Raw genomic sequence first — 27,167 nt, 5'->3', positions numbered from 1 at the left:
CAGCTCCATAAGCTAACTCGGAGGCATCACAAAATCCGTGTAACTCAATACCAATTGCTTCTGCGACAAGAATGCATCTGTTAATATCTAATTTACATATATGTGGTAGTTCAGAGAAAAACAGTTGCCATTCTTTGGTTTCTTTATCTGGTAGAAGATCGTCCCAATTGAGCTTCAAAACCCATAGTCTCTGAAGAAATATTTAGATTTAGCTATCACGGGACCCAATAAACTAAGTGGGTCAAAGATTCTCGCTATTGTTGACAAAACTTGCCTTTTAGTAATTTTAGACTCAATTTTAATTTCACTTTAAAATTAAAACAATCTTTATCTTCTTTCCAGCAAACATCAAGGGCTGACACTTCATTCGCGCACTGAAATGTATATTCATCATCAACGTTAACTGCAAGCTCCGGATTGTCGCTTCACCATTTGTGCAGAGTCATAGTTGCACTTTTTAAAATCTCAATTAATTCATGCTGTAGCTCTTTTGCAGAACTCAATGAATTGTACCCTGTAAGAACATCATCCATGTAAAATCACTCTGTAGAACTGCAGCTGCTAAAGGAAAATTTGTGAACTCATCTGTAGCAAGCTGACGTAATGTTCTCATGGCTACAAAAGGTGCACTTACTGTGCCATAGGTGACCGTGTTCAACTCAAAAAATTTAACTGGACCATTAACTGACTCTTTCCACAAAATTCTCTGTAGCTGCCATTGAGCTGGATGAATCGATATCATTCGGTACATCTTTTTGATACCCGCTGTAAAATCACAAATATGTTTTCGGAAACGTACCATAATTGAAAAAAAGTCCTCTTGTATTACACCACCATTATACTGAATTGAATTCAGTGAATTACCTTTTGACGTTGCAGTCGAAGCATTGAACACTACTGTCAAAGGTGTCGAACTTTTCTCAGGGCGATAAATACCAAGGTGTGTAGTATAATATTTGCCCTTTTGCTCATCTTCATCTTTCACTTCAGTCATGTGACCTAGTTCACTGTATTCATGTAGAAAATCAGAGTACAATAATAAGTAATTTTTATCCTTACTTAAACGAGTTCACAGCGAGTTCAACCTCTTAAGCGCGATTTTTTTCGAATTCCCTAAGCACATTGGATCTTCCTTAAAAGGCATCTTGACTACATATTTTCCGGTTTCAGTCCTGTAATAGTTGAGAAAATGCTGTTCACAAATTTCTGCTTCTTTACTCTTAGAAATCTCAGACTCTCTTTCTATGTTTTGGATTTCCCAAAACTCTCTTCCTGCTCTTTCTAACTCCAAATTATCTGTAATAAGCCCAGAATGTAATTTACTTTCCCCTTTAGCAGGAAGAGTCCCACTTACAACATAGCCAAAAACACTATTTTGTAATCTTAAAGTTGAATCCTGAAGGGAAATTTAACCTGTTTTTAAAAGCTCATAGAAATGTTCTGCACCTATCAGAAATTCAATTGGGCCTAGCTCAAAAATTTTGTCATCTGCTAAATTGATATTATCTAAAGATTAAACATTAATTTGAAGAGGCCTAGAGGGCGTATATTCTGTTATTTTAGGAACTACGAAAAAATTTAAACTTAAATCGAAACTCTTGTCTCTATTTAAAATAGTTGCTCTAACTCTAGATTTTATATTCAAAGACAAATTATGTATTCCTGAAACAGAAATGTTAGTCTTTTCTCCCAGCAAATCTGCTAACCATTTGCTCATAAAATTTGAATTAGCGCCGGCATCTAACAAACCTCAAAAAAGTCACCCGATGCATCTTTAACTAAACAAAGAAATGTGCTGAGTAAGACAGCTTTTTATTCATTCGCGAGATTGCACGTTGTTGATAATAAATTTTGATCAGTACTCGTTTTAGCTTGCAGAGGTTCAAATGATGGAGCCGAAGCGTCCAAATTCGAAGGAATATTTTTATTTTCATGAGTCAAGACCTGCGCAACTATGTCTTTGTTTATTTTTTGTCCGCGAGGAAAATGAAGAGTCACGTGATGTTTCTTTTTACAAATACCGCAGGAGAATTTATTGCTGCAATTAATCACCTTATGATTTCCTAAACAGTTGAAACATAGCTGTTTAGATTTCACTAGCCCAACTCTATTTCTAACTGTCATGTTTTTATAAACAGGGCATTTGTACAAAGAATGAATTTCATTGCATGATAAAATACATTTCGAATTTTTTATATCAGTTAGAAAAAAAAACTTTGACATATTTTTAGAATAACTGCTTTTATTACTTAACCTAGAATTATCCACTACAGGTTTTCCCTTTGATGTATAATATAAATCTATCTCCTTCGCCAATTCTACAGGTTTAAACCAAGAATTTCCTTGCCTTACATTTATAAAACACATAACCTCTTTATCAAGTGTTTGACATATTTTATCAGAAACCATTAATTGTTTTAATATTTCAAAGTCATTTACCTTTCTCAGTTTCAAATAATAATCCCGACTCGTGGTTAATCTAGACGCGAACTGCACATAAGTTTCATTCGTCATTCGTTGTGTCTTCCTAAAATTTTCTAAACAAATTTGAGGGGATGGTTCGAATTCTCTTAGCACTATTTCTTTAACCTTCGAATAATCTCCTAATTCGTCGTCTTTGATGTATGTAATAATATTTGTGACTTTTTCTCCCAACAAATTTAGAAGAATTTCCGATTTAAATTTCTCTGGAACACTTTTTGAAATGAACGCCCTTTCTAACGATGAAAAGAAATAACCCCAACCTTCCGATCTAATTGGAATTGTTAATGTGAATTGGAATGGATTTAATTGGAATGTAGTTGTTAATGTGAGTATACTTTTAATAAGAGAGTCAAGGGATTATACATTTTCTCTTTTCTCATATTCTATGAGGTTTTCACTCTTTAATTTTGCTCGCAAATTCGCAAGTTCTAGTTCCGATTTCGCTCGTTGCGTTTTCAATTTCTCAAGTTCGAATAATCGGCTCTCGTCACTTTTCCTTTCGTCGATAATATTATTAGCTATACCTTCAACTAATACAGGATCTTTCTTATAGCTTTCACTGTTGTTAATTATATCAGTTAAATCCGATATAGTTTTCGCTTCTGAAATGTCTAAATTCAGCTCTACAGCAATACGCTGTTAATCTTCGTTTTTTGCACTTTTAAACATGAATGAATCTACTTTTTCAATTACACAGTTATTACAACAATTAAAGCCACGTACCTTCTATTTAAGAGAAATCCGCTAGTTTTCCTTCCACGACACTTGTCTTCCGACTTTCACACACAATTCGAACTCCAGCTTGGTAAGGACCAACAATGGTCCCGTCAATAGTTCAGTAAAACTCATAAATCACTTTACACAAAAACTCAAAAATGGACTGTATACTAAAATTTATTAATTACACAAATAGCCGCTAGTTAGTTTCCATCTCTAGGCGGCGTATCAGAACATATTCAAACTCAATACAAGTGGCCGCCAAGTGGCGCTATAAAAATATCAGCGTCATCGTTTTAGAACACAAATATTACATATTTTTCACAGATGGCGCCTCTGGGGTCAACAACACCAAAAGTTTGGATACATCATTTTAAAAATATCGGATGCAACGTGCTACAATGTTAATCGTGAATATAGTAGTCCTGACATAGAGTTCTGCGTTATGTGTTTCCGGTGATTAAAATTACGTGGCGGTGTTCTCCAATTTTCAGTGGTTCCATCGGTGCAGTATTTGGATACACGGATTAACCTTGTGCCTCGGTTATAAATTCCTGTGCTATATCGTACAGCTTTCGTATTAATCGTTATTGTGTCCATAGTGAAAGGTTGGTGTTCAGACTTTCCGTACATGTTCGAAAAAATAGTGTTAAGGAAATATTAGCATTACTATGAAATATTGTAATCTATAATTATGTGATATTTAATTGTGTAATATTAAAAAACACTAAATATTTTTTATTGATTGTAAATTGCAGTTTTATTACTTTTCGTTTGTTATCTATTCTTCCAAACACTGTGTAATTCGGATATTTTTAAATAGTGTCGTTATGTATGTCTATTAGATTATCTCAATAAATGAATGTTGGAAATTAGGTTTCATTTTTTATTAAATTTAAGTTTATTCTATTTTCTTCGCTTACTTTTTATCTGCTTGGGATCACAAAGAAATTCATAATAAATAGAAACTAAACGTTTCATCGTGTGCTATTTAATGAAGAGCTTAGTTTAACGTACTTAGCTTACTATCGTATACTACATTATTTAAATTATTTCTGTATGGTATCAAAAGGAAAGTTATTGATTATAAAAAGTGCATGAAATGATCATTGTAACCTGCTATTTAGGCTTTCAAACACTGCTATTTCATGTTTTTCTTAAATAGTGCTGTCATGTATGATGATTGTTAGGTTATTATTTCATTTTAGATATGAATATGGGAAGCTTTCTTATTTATTAGATTTAGGTATATTTTTGTATGAAATATTTTTAATCACATTTTTTAACTACTTTATACAGTCTTTCATTTGCATATCTTGGAGATATAGAAGTTAACGGTTGTATTTTTTACTATTAAACGTGAGTAAATTTATACTTGAGTTCAGGTAAAATACTGATTATGTTACCTTACACTTTCTAATTTATCATGACCAGGGCAATTTTTATTGTCTCTGAGATTTAACAGAAATAAATGTGATAATGCTGTTATAATCAGAAACGCTCTATTTTTACCTACATATATAGCTTTACTTTTATTTATGTCTGATTGAGTTTTATTTACTTGAAATCTTCTATTATTGTTATGTATTTATAATAACCACTATCATAATTACTCTCAGTTATACAAATGAGGAAATCTTAAAAATGATGAAATCTTAAATAAATTAAATTAGAATTTAAGTTATTTAAAAAATATAGTTTAAAGTACTGAAAATAATTAAGGCTATTATTTATTATGCATATTTAGTCTAAAGAGAAAAAAATTATATTATCTTCTGGTTTTCAGGAAAAGATAAATTATTTAAACTTTCGAAAAATCAAGAAATACGAAATTAATAAAAAAGAAAAGAAACACATTAATTGTTAAGCTTATTTTTCTGCATAAATCAATATGTAACACAAGGACATAATAATGACGTTTTCACAACTGTTGCAAAAAGGTCGGATTCTGCAAACGTTTAAGCGTCGTTAAGACGTCATGATACGATGCTTTCACAACAAAAATATAACCTGAGAAAGACGCAATAAAGACATCTGTGCGACATAAACCTCATCTGCAAAGAAATAGTAAAGACGTCTTTGCAACGGTTGCAAAACAGTGGAATTTCGCGGACATCTGGGAGTCTTAAAGGACGACATATTGCAACGTTTTTGCAACATGACTTGCGACCAGTCTGCAACGTCGTCACGACGTTGCCGTGCTAGTTGGGCTATAATAAAAAAATTTGATGAAAACACCACATGACTTTTTTATACGGAATATTAAATTACACTCATTTTAATTGTATTTCACTTAAATGTTTTTCCTCGAATTTCATTAGAGAATTTCAGCTCTCATTTCGCGACAAAGCAAACATACATAATAACTCAAAATATCTATACTAAAAATTGACCAAATACCAAATACATATAAAACATATACAACACCAAATACATATAAAACAGTTTTTACAATTAAAATTACAGTTTCGATGCAAAAGCAAGCAATTCGGCCAACGGGCAAGAAGGCATATATTTCGGTGCACAAAACTAAGGCACTGAAGTTGTAGAAACTGACTTAATTTTCTGTGGACGAAGAAGAAATGATTCATTGCATTTAGCTTCCTCATGTAGGTAAATTTTATTTTCTTTATTACATATTTAGTTTTTGCTTATTTTTAGTTGATAAATTTTGTATTATGTTTTGATCTTTTCTAACACAAAGTGAATCCTCTCGTAGTAATGTCCTCCCGAAGAGACCAATAATCAATTTATTGGGAAAGATTTTTCCATAAGGTGGCAGGTAAATATTTTAACACAGCTTCTGTTAAACTTCTGAGGGATTATTCTTATGAAATTCAATATCTGTTAAAGATGCGTTTCATTTGTCAGGGTCATGATCTTATTTGGAAGTTTTGAACATTTAGATTATCTTGATTTATGCACAATCGCACCAAAAATTTACATCGAAATTTCATTAATATTTTTGAGTGGGATTTAATTTTGTGGCGACCTCGTTGCCCTTGAAAGATTTAAATAATTTTGAGGCGAAAATTTTTTCATGTAAATTTTTAATCAAAATTAGAAATTATTAAATTAAAACCTTCATCAGACTGCTCTTAAAAAAGACAGTTTTCGAAAAAAAAAGTGTTTGTATTTTACATTAACTTTTATTTCAATGATTATAATTTTGATTTTTTAAAATACAATTTTGATAGTATTAATAGTCAATTGTTGCGAATTAAAAAATATCCTTTTGTGTTTGATTGTTTTTAAAAACTATAAGCATATAACTTTGAATGTAAATCATAATTAAAAATTAATACCCGCGTTCGCTTCTTGCATGATTATTTTTAACTAAAGTGATCAGAAACAATTTTTTTCCAGCAAAATGGAAATATTCTGTGATTTTACGCACTAAACTCAAAGCATCTATGATATTTTGGAAAAAAAATACCTTTAACGAACACATCTTAATTTTTATATTTTACATTTTAAACTGAAAATAAATATAAGGTAGCTACTCCCTGACATGCTTCGCCTTAAATAACGAAACAATCATTATCTAATCGGTTAACATGAAAATGATAATGACACTTTAAGAAGCTGAAAAGAAAAGTAAAGAGAGATTTAATTTATGTTGAAAAAATACCAGATTAACAGAGACAAAGAAAATAATTTTAAGATTCGATAATTAATTAAACAATTTCAATATAGATAACCTCACTGCAGTTACTCGTCTTCCCTTTTGAGCTTGTTTTAGACTATATTTTCCATAAAAACTCCACGTACAACTTTATGAAAGATATTAATTAAATAATTATCTATAATAATTAAGTATGCAAATTTAAAATTCTTAGCTACTAAACGTACCATTAATTTTCAGCTCTTTAAAGCTTAAATTTCCTTCTTGTCTTAATAGAAAAAAGTATTTTTTGCACTGAGAACTTATTATACGAACACACTGATACAGTTTTGAAAGCCTAAAAAACACATATCTGCGATGTTATTGTCATACGATGATTTGTACGTGCTTTATTTTTTACAACGATATTTTCGACGATGATGTTTAAAAAATGCCATGTTTTGAACAGATTTACTTTCCGACACGATACACCACGATTTTCTAGAATTGCGATCTTTTCTCCCACGAAAACATTTTCGCATTGCTTTGTTTTCTCAGCTACGTTTTCGTGCGCGATGTTTTTGCCTGTAAGCGAAATATCACAAGATGTTCGAAATCAACTGTTTTAAAAATTACAACTTAATGCTTAACAATTTGAATAAGTAATTTCCCAAGCAGCACACGACGTTGCAAAGTGGTTGTGGTAACTTTTACGACGTCTTTACAACGTTGCGAAGATGCAAAATATTTGCGGTTGCTTGGCAATTTGTCGACGTCGCTGAAACGAATGCATTTTATATACTAAAAAAATCATATTTCTGAAATCAATGCAAATCACTTGTTAGCAACTATTTCACTACTGAAATATGACTTTACTTCTTATTTTTGAAGTAAGGACGAATTCACGGCTGTCCAATATATATAGCGGAAGGAGAAGCAGACCTGTATATTATTTACTGCATGCGTTTTTTATGTAATGAACATCTCGAGATTTGCTCGTTTTGGCTAGCTGCCAAATTCGAACAAATGTACAATTAATTTAGATTCTTGCAGTTCTTTCAAGTCATTGGGTAAAGATGCCATCTGTAAGACGTTTGAAAAGACTGACTTCATGTTTGAAATTGAATCAATCAATGACTGATATAAATAATATTGCTTATATTAAAAGTAAATGTAATGCGCTGTCAATCAAAGAACGCATTGTGAATCTTCTCATTGTTCTGTATCTATTTACTTCAACTGCCTTTAGCGAGTGAAATTATGGTCAGAATTCTGAATTTGTGCTTATTTTGTGTGTGAATATCTGATATCGGGAATATAGTGTATAAAATATTATATTAACTGTCAAGAATTTCAAGATATCTTGGTTCAAAAAACACTAATACAATCACACATAACATCAAGATACATGAACATTACGAATCAGGTTTCTAAACTGCCAAGTTTATTCACGTCTAACACTCATTCAACTGGCGGTGCCAGATCCAAGAACAAGAAGTATATATACATCATGAAAGATTTACGCCCTATTTGGCGATTAAAATATATTTCCACATAAAATTTCTTACACAATGGGTCCGGCTGAACTGTAGTTCAGAACAATCAAGATTATCAGTGCTACATGAACATTTTTAAGAATTATTTTCAAGAATCATTATGCATTTCGATACAAATTCAAGTTTTTGTAATAAAGAAATGTCACATAAATATCAAGAACATGTAAACCTTACCATATGTTTCAAGAATATCAAGTAAATTTTCAATAAATTTCATCAAGAATTATTGTCATAACATTCCTATTCAAGCATCAGGATTTAAATCAAGAATTTATATAACTTAAGATAATATTAAACAAATGATTTCAAAATCAAGATGATCATAATTCAACTAAAATACTAGAATTATTACAAGAAACCTGTCTTTTTTTAAAAAATTAAATTAAAATTTTTAAATACACTTATACATATCTACAACCTTAAAATTTTCTAATATATACATTTCCTTAAATATTAAATATACAGTACTTTAAATAGAAATTAAATAAAATAGATACAACATTAGTAGCATTAAGATTACAATTTCAGTAAGGAAATATACTGTCACACAATATTAATACTCTTAGCACTCTAGACGGAGATAATGATCAGGAATTATAACGCTGACATAGTACACAGTTTCTTATAACACGTTTCACATTTTATCTGGATCTAATTATCCAGTACTTTTCACGGAGGAACATGAGAGTACTAGCTACATCTGTATGAAGAACTCGTTCATGTGCATCACTTACTAGAAGATCTGTAAAATGAGTTTTTGAAGGAATAATTATAGAATGCTTTTCATGAAAACTTAAAGTTGATTTTTATAGTCTTCCTCCTACTAACAAAACTCTTTCCTCGTTTAGAAACGGATTTAGTTCATAAATGTTTGAGCTTTCTGAAATTAACTGTCCAGACTTTAAACTATTAATTTCATCAGAAAAATGTTCATATTGAACTTCTTTTATCAAATATAATTCTGCGGCAAAAAGTTCTTCTGCTATCAAGGGTCCGGTTTTCTTGTCAGTTTTATTTTTCAGATTGTGAATAAACCTAAATATCCATGCAGTCACTCTAATAGCTCTAATTAATTTACTATAATTTTCAAGATTCAACAGAGAATTAGATTTTTCTGCAATAGACGGTAGTATTGTCGTATCATTTATACACTTTTTCCGCTCTAATTCAGCATCAGAAAACTCAACTAACCAGATTCAAATAACCAGTCTGACCCAGACTGCCATAAACTTGAAGACAGCAAATATTCGGCTGAACATCCTCGAGATAAAATGTCCGCTGGATTGGACTTCCCATTACAATGTCTCCAGTTATTTGGGAAAGTTAAAGATTGTATTTCAGATACTCGATTTTTTACAAACATTTTCCATCGTTCAGGAGCACTATGAATCTAGTGAACCACTATCATACTGTCAATACACAGATAAATATTTTCTTCATGAATTGAAAACAGCTCTTTTAAATGTTTAGCAAGTCTTGCTGATGTTAATGCTCCTAGCAACTCTAACCTTGGAAGTGTGAGTTTTTGTTTTATTGGCGCTATTCTAGATTTTGCCATAATGAATGCTGCCTGTCCTTCTTCAACTGACCTAAAATATGCAACTGAACCATACGCTTTAATAGATGCATCACAACATAAATGAAGTTCGATATCCTTATTTTGATTCAATTTGCCGGGGACATATTCTCGAAAAATTTCAAATTTCTTTAACTTTTCAATTTTACCGCTCCAGTCGGACCACAACTGCTTACATTCAGTTGGAACTTCACCGTCAAATTCTAAACCCAACTGCGAAAGGTTTTGCATTATCAATTTTGCACGTAATACAAATGGCGCCAAGAAACCTACTGAATCGAAAATAGTAGCAGTTAACTTTAATATATTTCTTTTGGTGGTTTTTCTACAACTATTTAATGTTTGGCACAAGTTGTCTATGTGCATAGAAATTACATCTTTACTCGTAGACCAGTTAAGCCCTAATACTTTTAAAGAACTATTTAGTTCATTTTCTGATTTAATTATTCCACAATCATTCCAAAGTTTCTTTAGTTTCTCGGAATTTGTATTAAACTGATGCAAATTCATTCCGGCATCTTTAAGCACGCAATATGCTCCAGTACTTAACTTAAAAGCCTGTTCCACAGAATCTGCACCATAGAAAACATCATCTACGTAGATCGAATAGTTCAACATATCCAGAAATATCTGAATTTTCTAACTCTATTTTCTTTATATGCTTTTTTATAGTGCACGCCAGAATGAAAGGGCTACATGATACACCGAAAGGAACGCGAGTCATTCTATAATGTTTCAAACTGTAACTATTATCAAAGTATAAAAACCGTAATCCAATCTGGAGAAAGGCCTTTTCAATGTCTGCTGAGAACGCATGTTTGTATTGTCTGAACCGCAATATCAAGTCCAAAACAGAAGGATTCAAATTTGGGTCAGGCATCAAACAATTGTTCAGAGATACCCCATTACACTTCGAAGATGCATCAAACACGATACGGACTTTAGTTTTTGATACATTTTTTCTTACAACTCGAGAATGTGGCACTTTACTACTATCACAACTTTCAATTTCATTTTTTAACTGTTCGTTTATTATGCTATCATAATTCGCCCTAAGCCATTCATCACTTTTTAGTTTATTAACCAAAGATACTAGACGTCGCTTGGAATTTTCTAAATTATTACCCAAGTTTGCATGATGTGATTTCCATAACAAACGAGCTACATATCTAACATTAGTAAAATGCAATTCTTTTTCAAATTTCTCAATGACTGATTTATCGTCAGGATTCTCGTTCTCCTTTAAACCCAAATGGTCCAGAGTCCAAACCTTCGCAAACAGTCATTAACTGAATCATTATCTTCCTTCAAGTAATGAGAAGCACCAGTTGTAAAAATACAGGCACTAGACTGATCCCCTTCTAAAGATCCAGCTAAGGACTAACCAAATATAGAAGACACAGCAAATAATTTATTAGTTACTCTTTTCTTTTCGCCTGTTTGCACTTCCCAACATGAATCAGATCCTAAAAATATTTTTATTTCAGCTGCTTCACCATTATCGGCTAATTTTAAATTTTCTGATTTTAGTATTTCTAAAATGTTTTTGGAGGAATTTTTTATGATCGCTCCAGAAATTGTATCTATAACAAGAGCTACAATAGTGATTGAGTCATTAGGGAAATGCATACTTTTCAGGGTAATTTGAACAACATTATATTCTATTAGTCTACCTTGGCTGTACCCAAATGAATAAATATATAACCTCTCTTTCCTTAAAGTCCTTAACTTTAGTTCTTTAGCCAAATCAGATCTAATAAATGACCTCTGTGATCCACCATCAATTAAGATTTTCGCTACTTGACTTCTAGTATTATCTGTACCTGAAGCGTAAACAGTGCAAGTTTGTAAATATACACCTTTATCAGCAGTTTCAGAAACAGTCTCAGAGTTAAACGACAGGGATGCAACTACATTCTGCTTAGAATCTGATACTGTAACTACTTTCTGTTTAACATCTGAAACTGCTTCTACTTTAGGAAGAATATCTTTACAAAATAGCTTATTATGATTTAAACCATTACACAACTCACAAGGTTGAAGTTTCATTTTACATCTGGAAGCTACATGACCTCTCTTAAAACATCTGTCATGTAACTAAGTCCATGGTATTTTAATATCGCTCTTTTTTGCTCATTAGTTTTCTCACATTTTCCTACATCATGTGTATTTTGATTACAATAGAAACAATACGGCTTAGTCACTGTAGCTAAAGCCGAAGCAGTAGGAACACTTGCCCCTTTTAAGTAATTATTTTTATTCCGCTTAACACCGTAATTTGTGTCCCTTTTCTTTGAGTTTATAATTAAATTAGAAGCTTCCCGACTCTCAACTTCCAATCTAATGAAATCGAGAAGTTCTGTTAGGCTATATTGCAGTTTAAAGTTTCTTTTTCTGTTAAACTCCAGATTCATATCGTCTGGTAAAAGCTTTAAAATAACAGGTCCTAAAAGGGTTCCGTACGCTTCCGACACAATACCTAATGAATTTAAGCTTCTTATATTGATTTCACAGGAATCGTATAGTGTTCTTAGTGCTATCACAGTGGACGAACTTCTAACCGGTTCAAGATTCAAGAGTTTATTCATGTGTGAAGATATTACCAAATCTGTTCGTCCAAATCTTTCTTTAATTAAATTTATAGAAGCTTTATAATTTTCATTAGATAGTGAAAAACCGGGTACTGTACTTAAAGGAGGTCTTGCAAGTAAGGATTTAAGATAGGTAAACTTCTCGACCTTTGTTAACTCATTATTATTACCAATAGCATTTACTAAGGAATTATAAAATTCCAAAAATAAACTAGGATCACCATAATATTTAGGAATTGAAATTTTCGGTAATCGAATGATAGTCTTGTTTCCGACTGTCGCGTTTGCTTACTAGAACTTTACTTCCACGAACGCCCTCTGGCGAAAGAGACTAAAAGTAGTCAGTTGAACGGCTGACGCGTCTAACAGATGTATAACGATAGACCGTCTCCGTATAAATTATGCTTGTAATCATTATAACTTGTAAATATTTTGTAGATATCTTTCATACGAATTAAAATTTCTTAAAAAGTTGATAGCTGTGTTGCGCAGTAAATCGAAGTTCATCATAGAGACAGATACCTACAAGAAGGAAAAGCAGGCAGTTCAGGGCAGCCCTATTTAGAAGGTAAGTGAACTTTCACTTATCTATTTAATGATCAAAAAATTTTAATAGTACAAAGTTGATAAAATTTTTTAACATGGCGCCCGAACAGGGACTGCCAGTAACTGCTGTTTTCCTAACTATTGAAACTGTCTAAATTGATATCAGTTATATAGATAATACATAAGCATAAATAATTAGTGAATTGCTGATACTTGTTGAATTGTTGAATATTAAATAATGACGGAATTCATCGATACATTGAAAAGGAAACGCGGCCACATAAGGGCTGCCGTTACAAAATTAATTGGCCGAATCGAAACTGAATTACCAAAAACAGAAGTGAATGCAGAGGAACTAGAAATTTCTTTAGAACTCTTAAATGAAAAATCGAACGAGTTAAAACAAATAGATGCCGATATAGAAAAATTAATAAACATAAAGGATCTAGACCAGGAATTAAACGGTGTTGACGAATATCGTGAAAGAATAACTACATTTAAATACAAAGCTAACAAAAAATTGAAAGAAATTAATATAGAACAACAAAAATTTAATGTGTTACGAAGCACTGAACAGTTAAGTGAAAGTATTATAGAAAACGTTAAAATTGAAAGTCATAATGTGAAGATTCCTAAACTTACGATTCCGAAGTTTTATGGCGAGAGCTGCGAATGGCTGACATTTTGGAACACTTTTTCATCAGCCATACATCAAAATAAAACGCTTGACGCTATAAGCAAATTTAATTATTTGAAATCCTTTTTGGGAGGTACTGCTTATAACACCATTGACGGTTTCGATTTAACCGAAGAAAATTACGAAACTTCAGTTAAACTCCTCACAGAAAGATTTCGAAATAAAGATGTACTGATCAACGCCCATATAGATAAATTACTGAAAATAAGACCTCTAAAGGATTCTAATGACATTCAAAATTTCCGTAAGTTATTCAATTATATACAGAAACATATTCGATGTCTTGAATCATTAAATATGACCTCAGAAACATATGGAGCTTTATTAACGCCTATTTTGCTTAAAACATTGCCCGCAGATTTGGTTTTGGAGTATAATAAAACAGTTCGGAAATCAAATTACGATTTGAGTCACCTAGTGGAATTTCTTTCTGAACAGTTAGTTGCGCGGGAACGTACATTCCAGACGGTCCAGCCAAAGGCGGCGCCGCAAAAGCATAACAAACTGATTGAAACCAGACCTATTGCGAAACACACAGCTTCGGAGTTGACGAACGCAAGTTTGCGGGGGGGACAAACACCATGTGTTTTCTGCGACTCTTCTGATCACGAGTCTATAACGTGTAAACAAGCATCTTTATGGTCTACTGAGAAAAAAAGGGAGAAATGCAAAGCGAAATTAATATGTTATCGCTGTTTACACCCACGGCATCTTAGTTTTAATTGCACTTCTAGAATAAGGTGTGAATTATGTAAACAACGACATGCCACTATAATGTGTTTTAAAACCGAAAACGGAGAAATTAAGGAAGAACAAATTGAAAATAAGGCCTTAACGAATAATTCATCCTATGAAAGTGTAATCTTGCAAACTTTAATTGCCAATGTTTACGGAGATGGTGAAAGCAATTTTACACGAATAATTCTGGATACCGGAAGTAGCAGATCATATATCAGCACATTTCTTGCGGAGAAATTAAAACTAAAATCTTTAGGTCAGGAAAGTGTGACTCATGGGCTTTTTGGAGGAATAGAAAAAAGGGAAAATCACAACAAGTATCTGATTAAGTTAAATAATCCAGAAACAGGATTCACATGCGAAATGGAAGTTTTCAGCCAAAAAACCATATGCTCACATATTCCAAAATTGGAGGATAGGGAATGCTTAAAGAAACTTAGAGGTTACAAAATTTTCCCCAGTGATGTAACTAATGAGAATTCTTGTTTATTTGAAAAACACCCTAACGAAATACACGTGCTTGTAGAAGCAGATTATGTCGGAAAACTTTTTACAGGGGAAGTAAAACACGTAACGGAGAGTTTAGTAGCGATGAATACACACCTTGGTTGGACTATATTAGGGAGAACGAAGGTAAAGGGAAAGAATTTTAATGAAGTTCTTTTATCACTACACATTAGTGACAGAAAAATTTGTGACTTGTGGTCTCTTGATTCTATCGGAATAACTGAACCAGCTCTTTCGCAAACAAAACAAGAAATACAAAAGGCTACAGAAAATTATTTTATCCGTACTTTAGAAAGAGATGACGCTGGAAGATATCAGGTGTCACTTCCGTGGCTTCAAATTCATCCTGAGTTGCCAGATAATAGAATCCTTGCAGAAAAGCGTCTGAAGTCTTGCGTGAAAACCCTTCAGACAAAGAATTCCTTAGAAGCCTACGAAACTGTTTTAAAGGATTGGGTAGAAGAGGGAATAATTGAACCTATCGATATTTCGGAGGCAGAAAAGATCAAAGGGCATTATCTGCCACATAGACCCGTGTTTCGGGAAAATTCGACTACCAAAATTCGACCAGTGTTCGACGCATCTGCAAAGGAGAAAAATTCGGTTTCTCTAAACGACTGCCTGGAAAAGGGTCCTAATTATCTTGAATTGATACCCAAAATTTTGACAAAATTTCGAGAGGGGAAGTATGGAGTAATTTCGGATATAAAAAGAGCATTTCTTCAGATAGGTGTGAACCCAGCGGATCGAGATTTTCTCCGGTTCCTATGGTGGGAGAAAGGACAGCCTGAAAAGCTGACTATATATCGGCACCGAAGGGTTGTATTCGGCGTAAACGCCAGCCCCTTTTTACTCGCTGCCACAATTAACTACCATTTGGAAAATGTACCAAAACATCATCAGGAAATAGCTTCAAAGCTAAAGAAAGCCATGTATGTGGATAACTGCGTAGCGAACGTGGAATCAATTGAAGAATTAAACTCATTTATCAAAGGATCTAGAGAAATCATGGCTACTGCAAAATTTGACCTAAGAGGTTGGAAACATAATAGACTTAAAAATGAAACTTCAATTCTAAACCTTTCTGATAAAGATTATGAAGATGTTGTGTCAGTATTGGGATTGAAATGGGACTTGTTTGACGATACTTTGTCTTGTCACGTAAAATATGAAGAAAACCCTGTATTGAGCAAAAGATCTGTTCTTTCCGAATTGAGTAAAATCTTTGACCCAATTGGGTTTACTAGTCCAGTTACTCTCTTGCCTAAACTGATTCTGCAAGAGTGCTGGAAACAGAAAATTAACTGGGATACTAATCTGCCGAATGATCTAGCAAGGAAATTTTTCACATGGTCATCTCAGTTAAAATATTTGAAAGACATCAAAATTCCTAGATTGCTTCCCAAAATAGACGAAAGTACCACTCTGCATGTATTTTCGGACGCAAGCAAGGACGCGTATGCGACCTGCATTTTCCTTAGACACAGCGGTGAAAGTGGAGTCACTTGTCAATTGATACAATCTAAAGCGAGAGTTGCTCCCCTAAAAGCACTCACCATACCTCGACTAGAGATACTCGCTTGCACTATTGGAGCCAGGCTCTCTCATACAATAAGAGAAGACTTGAAACTAAAAGAGGTTCCAGTTTTTTACTGGACGGATTCCACAAATGCTCTCTTTTGGATAAAACAGAAAGAAAATTGGTCCACTTTTGTAGCCAATCGAGTAAATGAAATTCGAAAATTGAGTAACTCAGATCATTGGCATCACATTCCCGGAAAGTTTAATCCTTCGGATTTGCCATCACGCGGTTGCTCTGCAAAAGAATTGAGGAAATCCGAATGGTGGAAAGGACCAGATTGGATTTATTGACCTCCAGAAGAGTGGCCTATTGCAGATGGAGAACATCCTGACTTCGATATAGTAAATGGAGAGAGAAAACGAACTGTGGTTTCAGCCAGCAATAACACGAATACAGATAAATTTAAACTTTTTGACAATATTTCAAAATTTGAAAAGATCATAAAGGTCGTATCTTGGATCTTTAGATTCGTTAAAAATGCTACAACACCACCATCTGAAAGAACTCATGGGAGAATTTCATTCGAAGAACTAAAAGGAGCTGAAACAGTGGTTTTCCGACTCATCCAACGAGAATCTTTCGAAGGATTGAAAGATAAAAGAATACGTGCTCTAGAACCTATCATGGACTCCAATGGCCTTATAAAAGTGAAGACACGTATCTTTCAGAGAGACGATGACGCTGACTTTCGTTACCCAGTTTTACTTCCCTCAGAACATCCATTAGTATTAAAACTGATCAAATCTGAACATGAAAGGCTAAGTCACGCTGGAGTACAATTCGTTATGTGCGCTTTGCGTGAAAAATATTGGATCATAAAGAGTAGGAAGACCGTACGCAAGGTTATCCAAAACTGTGTACGATGTCGAAGGTTCCACTCTGATTCATATAAGATTCCTCAAGCGCCTCTACCTGAAGACAGAATAAGAGATGCTTTAATTTTTGAGATTATTGGTGTTGATCTGACGGGTCCCTTAATTTTAAAAGGAGGCCAAAAAACATGGATCATCATTTTTACTTGCGCAATATATAGAGCAGTTCATTTAGAGCTAGTCTCATCTCTATCAACTGAAAGTTTCCTGCACGCGTTCAGGCGATTCATCGCTCGAAGGGGTAAACCTGTCACTGTATACTCTGACAATGGAACCAATTTTGTTGGATCAAATAATTTGTTTAAGACCATAGATTGGAATTCTATCTTAGAAAACGCAACAGTTAAGAAAATTGAATGGAAATTTATTCCCCCTTCCTCGCCATGGTGGGGAGGGTGGTGGGAAAGATTAATTGGAGTACTAAAGAGAATTCTTCGAAAAGTACTAGGAAAATCTTCTCTGAACTACGAAGAATTGTTGACAATCATTTGTGATTGCGAGAGCATTATGAACAACCGTCCTCTCACGTATTTGTCAGAAGACGTAAAGGATTTAAGAGCTCTCACCCCAGCAATGTTTCTAACAGAAATTCCAGAGACTGGAGTTCCTGAATTAGATCTTTTGGATTCTAAATCCATCAATAAAAGATACCTTTACAGAGCCAAATTGAGAAAAGATTTACGAAAAAGATTTCGATCAGAATATTTAGGGCAACTAAAACAAAGCTCAAAATTCATCCGCGAACCATCTTCTGTGAAAGTTGGTGATCTTGTAATTGTGTCCAACAACGAAAAAAGGATAAACTGGCCCTTAGCTAGAATCGTGGAAATTTTTCCATCCCACGACGGACACATTAGATTAGTGAAACTGAAAACTGCACAAGAGGAGATTATAAGACCTACTAAGAACCTCATACCTCTTGAACTCAACTTTACACCTGAGTCGGATATGCAAGTGAGGTACAGAACTCGACGTATGACGAAATCTCAAAAGACTTGAACTACAGGTCAGTTGAGGTCCATCCTCTGTTGATACTGGACCTCAAGGTGGGAGTGTCGCGTTTGCTTACTAGAACTTTACTTCCACGAACGCCCTCTGGCGAAAGAGACTAAAAGTAGTCAGTTGAACGGCTGACGCGTCTAACAGATGTATAACGATAGACCGTCTCCGTATAAATTATGCTAGTAATCATTATAACTTGTAAATATTTTGTAGATATCTTTCATACGAATTAAAATTTCTTAAAAAGTTGATAGCTGTGTTGCGCAGTAAATCGAAGTTCATCATAGAGACAGATACCTACAAGAAGGAAAAGCAGGCAGTTCAGGGCAACCCTATTTAGAAGGTAAGTGAACTTTCACTTATCTATTTAATGATCAAAAAATTTTAATAGTACAAAGTTGATAAAATTTTTTAACACCGACCTTTACGGCAGCAGTATGGTTACCAGGCAATTCACTTTCAATGCTCACTATCTGAGAATTTAAATTAAATTTCTTTTTAGCTCTAAAAATACATAAACTTATTTTTTCATCCTACTCTAACACAGTATTATATTCTTTCTCAATTTCAGACTCATCCCTTTTAAAACAATCCAATATTTTTTCATTAATTTCTTTTAACGCAGACTGTTTAGAAGTAAGTAAAAACACATTTTCTTCTACCATATTCTTATCCCAAATGTCTTTTTTAATTTCAGGTTCTAGAACATTTATTATTTTAGAAATAGCTTGTCTCAGGGCTTTTCTAGCAGATTTCAATTTAATAATATCGTCTGCCATAATAACAACAAAAGTAATTTTTATTCTCTTACCTGGTGCAGGCTTCAAATGGTTAATTCCTAATTTAGTAACTCACTTTCCTGGTGAAACACATTCACAAGTATTCTGAACGTTAATCCTGCCACGTTCAGTGCAAAGGAATAATTTTTCAGTAACACGAAAAACACCTAAAATTCTAAATAAAAAACACTAACATTCTAAATAAAAAAAAAAAAAATCGTGCGCAACTGTTGGGCACCAAAAAATATAAAATATTATATACATCACAAAAGATTTACGCCCTCTTTGGCGATTAAAATATATTTCCACATAAAATTTCTTACATAGTGTTCGTGAAATAGTGTGTCTGTGGTTCGTGAAATAGAGTGTCTCTGTGGTTCGTGAAATTGTGTCTCTGTGGAAATAGTGTCTGTCTCCAATCGCTGTGGTTCCAGCAATATTCGAATAAACTTACTAGCTTTATGCTTCGGTTATAACGTTATAAGAGCTATATCGCATATCATTCGTATGAGTCGATTATAGTGTTCATGTTAAAAAGTTGGCTTTCAGAATTAATTCATATAAAACCAAAAATAACATACAACGGTAAGCCACTTTCTGGTATGCTTAAAATGCAATCAATACAGAAGCAACAACATTCAAGCTGTTATGGTATGTTCATTATTTTCAAAATGCAAAGATATTATTGAACTGGTACCTGCTGAAGATGAATTAGATATATGTATATAAACAATTAATTAATTATTAAAATTAATAATAATGCGCATTCCATAGTATATTGTCTTTTGTACAGTATGCAGAAAAGGTGAATGATTTTAAACATTGTATGGAATGTATGATCGAAAAACTAGTGTTAAGGAAACATTAGCATTTCTATGAAATATTGTAATCTGTAATTATGTGATATTTAATTATGTAATATTAAAAACACATTAATTGTTTGTTATTGATTGCAAATTGCAGTTTTATTACTTTTCGTTTGGTATCTGTTCTTCCAAACACTGTGTAATTCGCGTTTTTTAAATATTGTCGTTATGTATGTTTATTACATTATCTCAATAAATGAATGATGAAAATTAGGTTTTATTTTTTATTAAATTTAAGTATATTCTATTGCGGTTATGCATGCTTATTAGATTATCTCAATAAATGAATGTTGTAAATTAGGCTTATTTTTTATTAAATTTAAGTATATTCTATTTTCTTCGCTTACTTTTTATCTGCTTGGGATAACAAAGAAATTCATAATAAATAGAAACAAAACGTTTCATCGTGTGATATTTAACGAAGAGCTTAGTTTACTTAGCTTACTATCGTATACTATATTATTTCAATTATTTCTGTACAGTAACAAAGAGGAAAGTTATTGATTATAAAAAGTGCATGAAATAATCATTGTAATCTACCACTATTCTAAAATGTAGAAACTAAAAATAAGTAAATACATTTAACATATGTTCGAAAGAAATGGTTTTAAGAACCATCAGCATTACAAGTGTAAATATTGCAACCCATAATTATTGCACTTTTAATTGCTTACTATTTAAAAATGTGTTTTTTATTAATTGGAAATTAATAAAAATAATAAAAATTAATAAAATTAATAAAAAATTTTATTAATTGGAAATTTTAGTTCTGTTACCTCCCTTCTTCTATTTACTTTCAAACACTACTAGTTCATGTTCTTTCTTAAATAGTGCTGTCATATATGTTGTATGTTAGGTTATTATTTCATGTTAGATATGACTATGGGAAGTTATTAGATTTAGGTATATTTTTTATCACATTTATTAACTACTTTATAATGTCTTTCATTTGCATATTTTGGAGCTATAGAAGTTAATGGTTATGTTTTTTACTGTGAAACGCGAATAAATTTATTTATACTTGAGTTGAGGTAAAACACTAATTATGTTACCTTAAGAAACGCTTCTTAATTTATCATGACAGGAGCAATTTTCAATGTCTCTGAGATTTAACAGAAATAAATGTGATAATGCTGTTATCAGAAACGCTCGTTGTTTTACTCACATATATATCTTTACTTTTATTTATGTCTAATTGAGTTTTATTTACTTAAATCTACTATTAATAATATAACCACTTTCATAATTACACTCACTTACTGGCCTAAAAAATTATGAAATCTTAAATAATCGTAACTTAAAATTTAAATTATTTAAAAAATATAGTTTAAAGTACTGAAAATAATTAAGGCTATTACTAATTATGCATATTTAATCTAAACTGAAAAAAAATGTATTATGTTCTGGTTGTAAGGAAATGATAAAATATTTAAGCTTTCGAAAAATACAAGGAATACAAAAGTTTAAAAAAGAAGAAAAATATATTAATTATTAAGCTTATTTTTCTGCATAAATCAATATGTAACACAAAAACATAATAACGACATTTTCACAACTGTTGCAAAAAGGTGGAATTTTGTGAACATTTAGGCGTCTTTAAGACGTCGTGATACGAAGCTTTCACAACCAAAATATCAGCTGCGAAACACGCAATAACGACGTCTATGGGACTAAAACCTCATCTGCAAAGACGTAATAAAGACGTATTTACAACGATTGCAAAACAGTGGATGTTCGCGGATATCTGGGCATCTTAAAGACGACATATTGCAACGTTTTTGCAACGACATCTGCGACGAGTTTGTAAGGTGGTTACGACATTGCTGTGCTACTTGGGTTGTTTCTTAATGAAATAACAGAACCACATGGTAACGTAAATTAGAAGGACCGAAAACCGTTAAGTATATATTTTTATTTATTTTAATTTTATAAATTTAATTTTTTTCTCTGTGTAACTTATTTTCGCTGGATATTTTTTAATCAAAATTTCATTTTGTAATCACGTATTTAGGAACTGAGCACATCCAAGAAGTCTGCATACATTCCGAATTTTAACATTTGTAATTTGAAGATTTTTTAAAATTTTAAAATGCATTGTTTTTTATATGTGAATTAGAAAATAGAGCATTCATTGCTTTAGAGCTTTAATATCTCAAAAGCCAATTATATTTATTCCGTTCGCAAAAATGCCTCTCAGCAATACATTATTTAATTGTAAAATGATCAATTTTTGTCACTGAATATTTTGCTTTCCTAATGTAATTGAAGCAATATTTATTTTAACGTCGAAAATTCATTTGCAATTTAGAGGGTAGGAGAAATCAGAATGCAATACCATTTTTATGTTCAACATTCTTTTATTACTCTTTTGTGTGAACGTGTGAATGTTTTACGCAGAAGCTTGAAGCTATAGTCTAAAATTAAATGGATCTACTTCCTTTAGTATTATTCATTTCATTAACAAAGCTAAGATTCTTAGATAAACCGTTAATGTGTGAATATGGGAAATCTGTTTTTAGATAGCTATGATTTTAAACTATGAAAGAATTTTTTTTTTTTTTTTTTTTTTTTTTGTCTTGAAAGTTTCTGAAATTTCTCGTTTTACACACTCCAAATCACACTTAGTAGGCAAATATTTATAGTCTTATCTGCAAATAATTTACAAGATATTTTGATACAATCTTAGAGCCTAAATTTCTATTCGAGTATAACACAAAAATAATAAAATATATAATACTCAAAAAATAGCATTTCATAAAATAAGCTCAAATTGCATCGGAAATTTGGATGTATCTCAGAAGAATCGGATGGATCTAAAAACTGCTATTATTATAATATTACAGAATATAAAAAAGCTGAAAAGTAATATATATTTCACTTGCTTATTACATTCGAACAGTAAATTATGTTCTCATTCCTTGCATAGAGGCAGAAGCTTGTAGCACTGTTTTTTCAAATTAATATGTTTATTTTAGGCAAAGTGTTTAAATGCATCCTTTAGGTATTTTATATAGTGCAATAAATTATGTCATATTAGTAATAATATGCATTAGTAGAGGTAAAACTATATTAGGTATTTTTTCGAAACAATATTAGGTAGCACAGCTGAAAGAATAATTTCATATTTATTCTCAAAAAAAAAAGAAAATTGTTTTTATATTTTTGGGAACCTAAGGAACAGAAAGAATACTAGCTATGATTTACTTATTTTAATAAAATTATTTAACTGAATAAGAAAAATATAAATATTCTGAAATTTGTCTGAAATTCGACATTTTAAAAAAATGATAACTATAACTGTAATTACCTATATTAACTGTAAGTAACGTTAAAATATAAGTTACTGCTATTAATGTATTATAAATGTTTAAATGTAAAAGTATTTCTCCGTTTAATTTTTCTAACGGCTTTGGATAAAAGAAAGGATATAAAAATTTATTGGGAATTTAATAGAAAATATCTTTAGCGTTGACAGTTTTAAACTATGAGCTCAAAAATAACTAGAAAGTAATAAATCTACCTCTGAGGTTTTTTAATATTCAAAACATTATTTACTTAGTTCTTTAATTAAGTTTAAATATATTTAGACTCAATTAAAATTTAAGAGTTAAGAAAGCCATGAGAACGTTTTTATGGTATGTTCTTCCTGAAATTCTTTCTGATTTTCCGAAATTCTTTCTCTTAATGAAATCTGATAACCATGTATTTTAATTATTCATGTTATCCTACGGATCTAAGTGAAAGCGTTTTTTTTATTATACTGCCTTACAAGGAGTAACCTGAGACTCGCTCCGAATTTGATAAATTTTACATTTGCATTTTTAATATTCTTCACTTAAATAACATTAATACCTAGCAAAGAAAGCATAGAGATCTCACATATCGTAGGGAAAAAATCATAATTTTGAGGTTTATTATTTTAAATAAATAAAGTAACAAATTACTCTAATGAATAATTACTTTTTATGTACTTACAGAGTGAATGAAAATCGAGTAAATGATGTGCGTAAGAAGATATTTTGCAAAAAACAAATAAAGAAAGAAAGAAGTCAAATGAAAATTAACATTTAAATTGTGTAATTAAAGGAGAAGGAAAGGAAGATATGAAAATATAAATGTATATCGTTTCTTCTGTTTCTTTTTAAGAGCACATAGCGTCCTATTCTGACGTTAATTATTTAAACATAACTGTTGTTTTATTAATGCTTTATAATGTCTGGAAAGGTTTACTAATTAATATCTTTGTTTGTTTAGAATTTCAAGCATAAAATGGAAACTGAAAGATATTAATGACATGTTTAATCAGAACAAATACAATATGAGAATGTAATTATAATTTAATACGTTTTAAATAATATCGCTATGAAACTTCGAAGAGTAAACTAAGGTGCTAGAATAGTAAGATAGAATGAGAAGCATGTTTCTAGTATCTAGCAACGTGCGGATTTCATTGAAAATGTCTTTATATTTCTGCTTTAGGGAGTATGAAATTTATTTATAAAATCTTTTGCTTTACTTACATTTTAATCATACTAGGTTATGAATTTAGTATTTGTTTTACGTCGAAAGGGATATTAACTCGAAAATATCAATGAATTTATTAGTTTGATTCAATTGCAAAGAAAGTGTGATATCATGAAATCAATTTTCAGTTTTTATTTAGCGTACCACAGACTGATTTCAGAAACGAAGAATTTTTAATATAAATTTTAAAATACATAAAAACCTAATAAACTGCCATAATGCCTTATTTTTATGTTCAACATTCTTTTATTACTCTTTTGTGTGAACGTGTGAATGTTTTACGCAGAAGCTTGAAGCTATAATCTAAGATTAAATGGATCTACTTCCTTTAGTATTATTCATTTCATTAACAAAGCTAAGATACTTAGATAAACTGTTAATGTGTAAATATAGGAAATCTGTTTTTAATAACATGTTACAAACCATCCAAGAAAATTGTTTCTTTTTCTTGTCAGAGCATTTCATGCATTTAATTTCTTGGACCATACAATACATTGAAGTATGAATTCTCGAAGAAATCTAGCTACACATACCCTTTCTTTAGTTTCAGTTTCACTTAAACGTGAAAAATTATTGACATAATGGAATGCGGTAATAATGAGATTCCCGACTTGACGAACTACAATTTCTAATTTAATTACGACTCTACTACAGTTTCTAACTACTGCTTCAGCCTTCTAAAAACCTACCGAAGATAGGTCAAGAGTTAACACTTTTGCTGATGACCGGTATTTGCGACTTAGTAGTCATGTAAATTGGAATGAAAATATCAGCAGAGATATGTTGTGTTCACTTATAAGCCCTGCTTGGCTTTACAGAGTGACTCTCGATGTGTTTAGGTATGGAGAGAAGCAAACTCTCGATATCTTCTGTCCAACAAACGGGAAAGGGATACCTATGCGGGAAATAGTGTTTTTGTATGGGGATGTGTACTTTTTTTCCTTTGAGAACATACAGACTCCCCGTGCACCACATATGTACAACACGGGGCTTACAGAAGTAAGTTAACTAGAACATTAAAGGTTACATGTATAAATAAACATTAAAATTTACATGCATAAATAAAGCGAACAAAAGCAGAGAACAGCAGTCTGGACTTCACGAAAACAGATAAGTTCACTGGCCAAGTCACTCCGAACATTTTCAAATCGTTCTGTAAGCATAATCTAGGGCCATCAAATGTAGGGCACGAGAAAATCAAATGTTCCACATCCTGAGGAACTCTTTTTGAACATTCACATAAATTGTTTGATCGTAGATTAAAACGAAACAGATAACTTGCAAATTTACCGTGACCAGATAAAAACTGAGACACTTTAAAATTTAACGAGAGGAAAGACTCGGAATTCAGTCTATGGTAAATAGAAGGAAGGAACTTTTTGGTGACTTCAGCATTACAAGATGAAATGTATTCCTCATTCCACATAGCTAAAAGCTTTTTATAATGAAAGGACTTCCAATAACTCTTTGGAATGCTAATGTTGATATCAATGGGTAAATTTAAGGCATTTTTAGCTAAGAAATCAGCTCTTTCATTTCCGTAGAAACCATGATGAGCACGCACATAAGCAAAGCAGATATCAATACCTCTAATTCTAAGTGAACTAACAGTTACTAGGGTTTCGATAACTAATTTATCGCAGCTGGTAAATACTGTTTAAAAGTTGAAGAGAAGAAAGAGAATCAGAACAAATAATGTACTTTGAGGATGTTGTCCCATGATCCTGGATCCATTTGACGACAAGATAAATGCACAGAAGTTCTGCTTGAAAAACTGTACATTCATTCCGTATACGATGTCTAAGAAAACAAATCTCGGAATGGCCATCAAAAAGAACAAATGCAAGGCCAACCTTGTTGTTCATTTTGCTGCCATCTGTAAAGAAAACCATATGAAAACTTATTTCAGCAGTCTCTTTAAAATCTCAGAAATTTATGGGTTCTAAAGAAACGGGATGAGGAAGATCAGTGAAGGGGACAATTTCATTAATACAGTCTTCCGAAGCATGAGTTGCCAATGGATGTGTATTTTAGAGTACGCACAGACCTGTATGTGCCACTATATGGAAGTATAAATGCACAAAATGCTAAAGGTACGACTCACTGGATCTATTGTTCATCAGCATACTGTTGCAGTTAGGGATACCTTCATTTCGTAAGCAAATAATGCCGGCCCTCATACTGCTCGCCTCTTGCAACAGTTTCCTGAAGAAAAAACTCTAGTCCAAATGAAAATCCAACAACCGCCTCCATCCTCGATCCCACAGAGCATGTGTGGAATGCTCTCGAGAGCTGTGTTGCTTGCCTCCAAACATCTCCAAATCCTAGATGGGCTTAGAACTGTTTTTTGTGATCTATGGACATTGCTAGCCATGTACCTCAATGACAACATTTTAAACAGCATGCTACATCTTTGCCAGGGTTGTATTGCTGTTCGAGGTGATCACTATTGAGAATGTTTTATATTTAAATTCCGTGTCCGATATTAGGAGGTTTTATGTCCCTGTTGATATCACAAAATGTGAA

The sequence above is a fragment of the Stegodyphus dumicola genome, chromosome 4, assembly GCF_044657685.1.
Source record: "Stegodyphus dumicola isolate Sdum_Otavi_A_Nest chromosome 4, ASM4465768v1".
Taxonomy (NCBI): Eukaryota; Metazoa; Arthropoda; class Arachnida; order Araneae; family Eresidae; genus Stegodyphus; species Stegodyphus dumicola.
The sequence above is the reverse complement of the archived record's forward strand: the minus strand, read 5'-3'. Positions refer to the sequence as shown.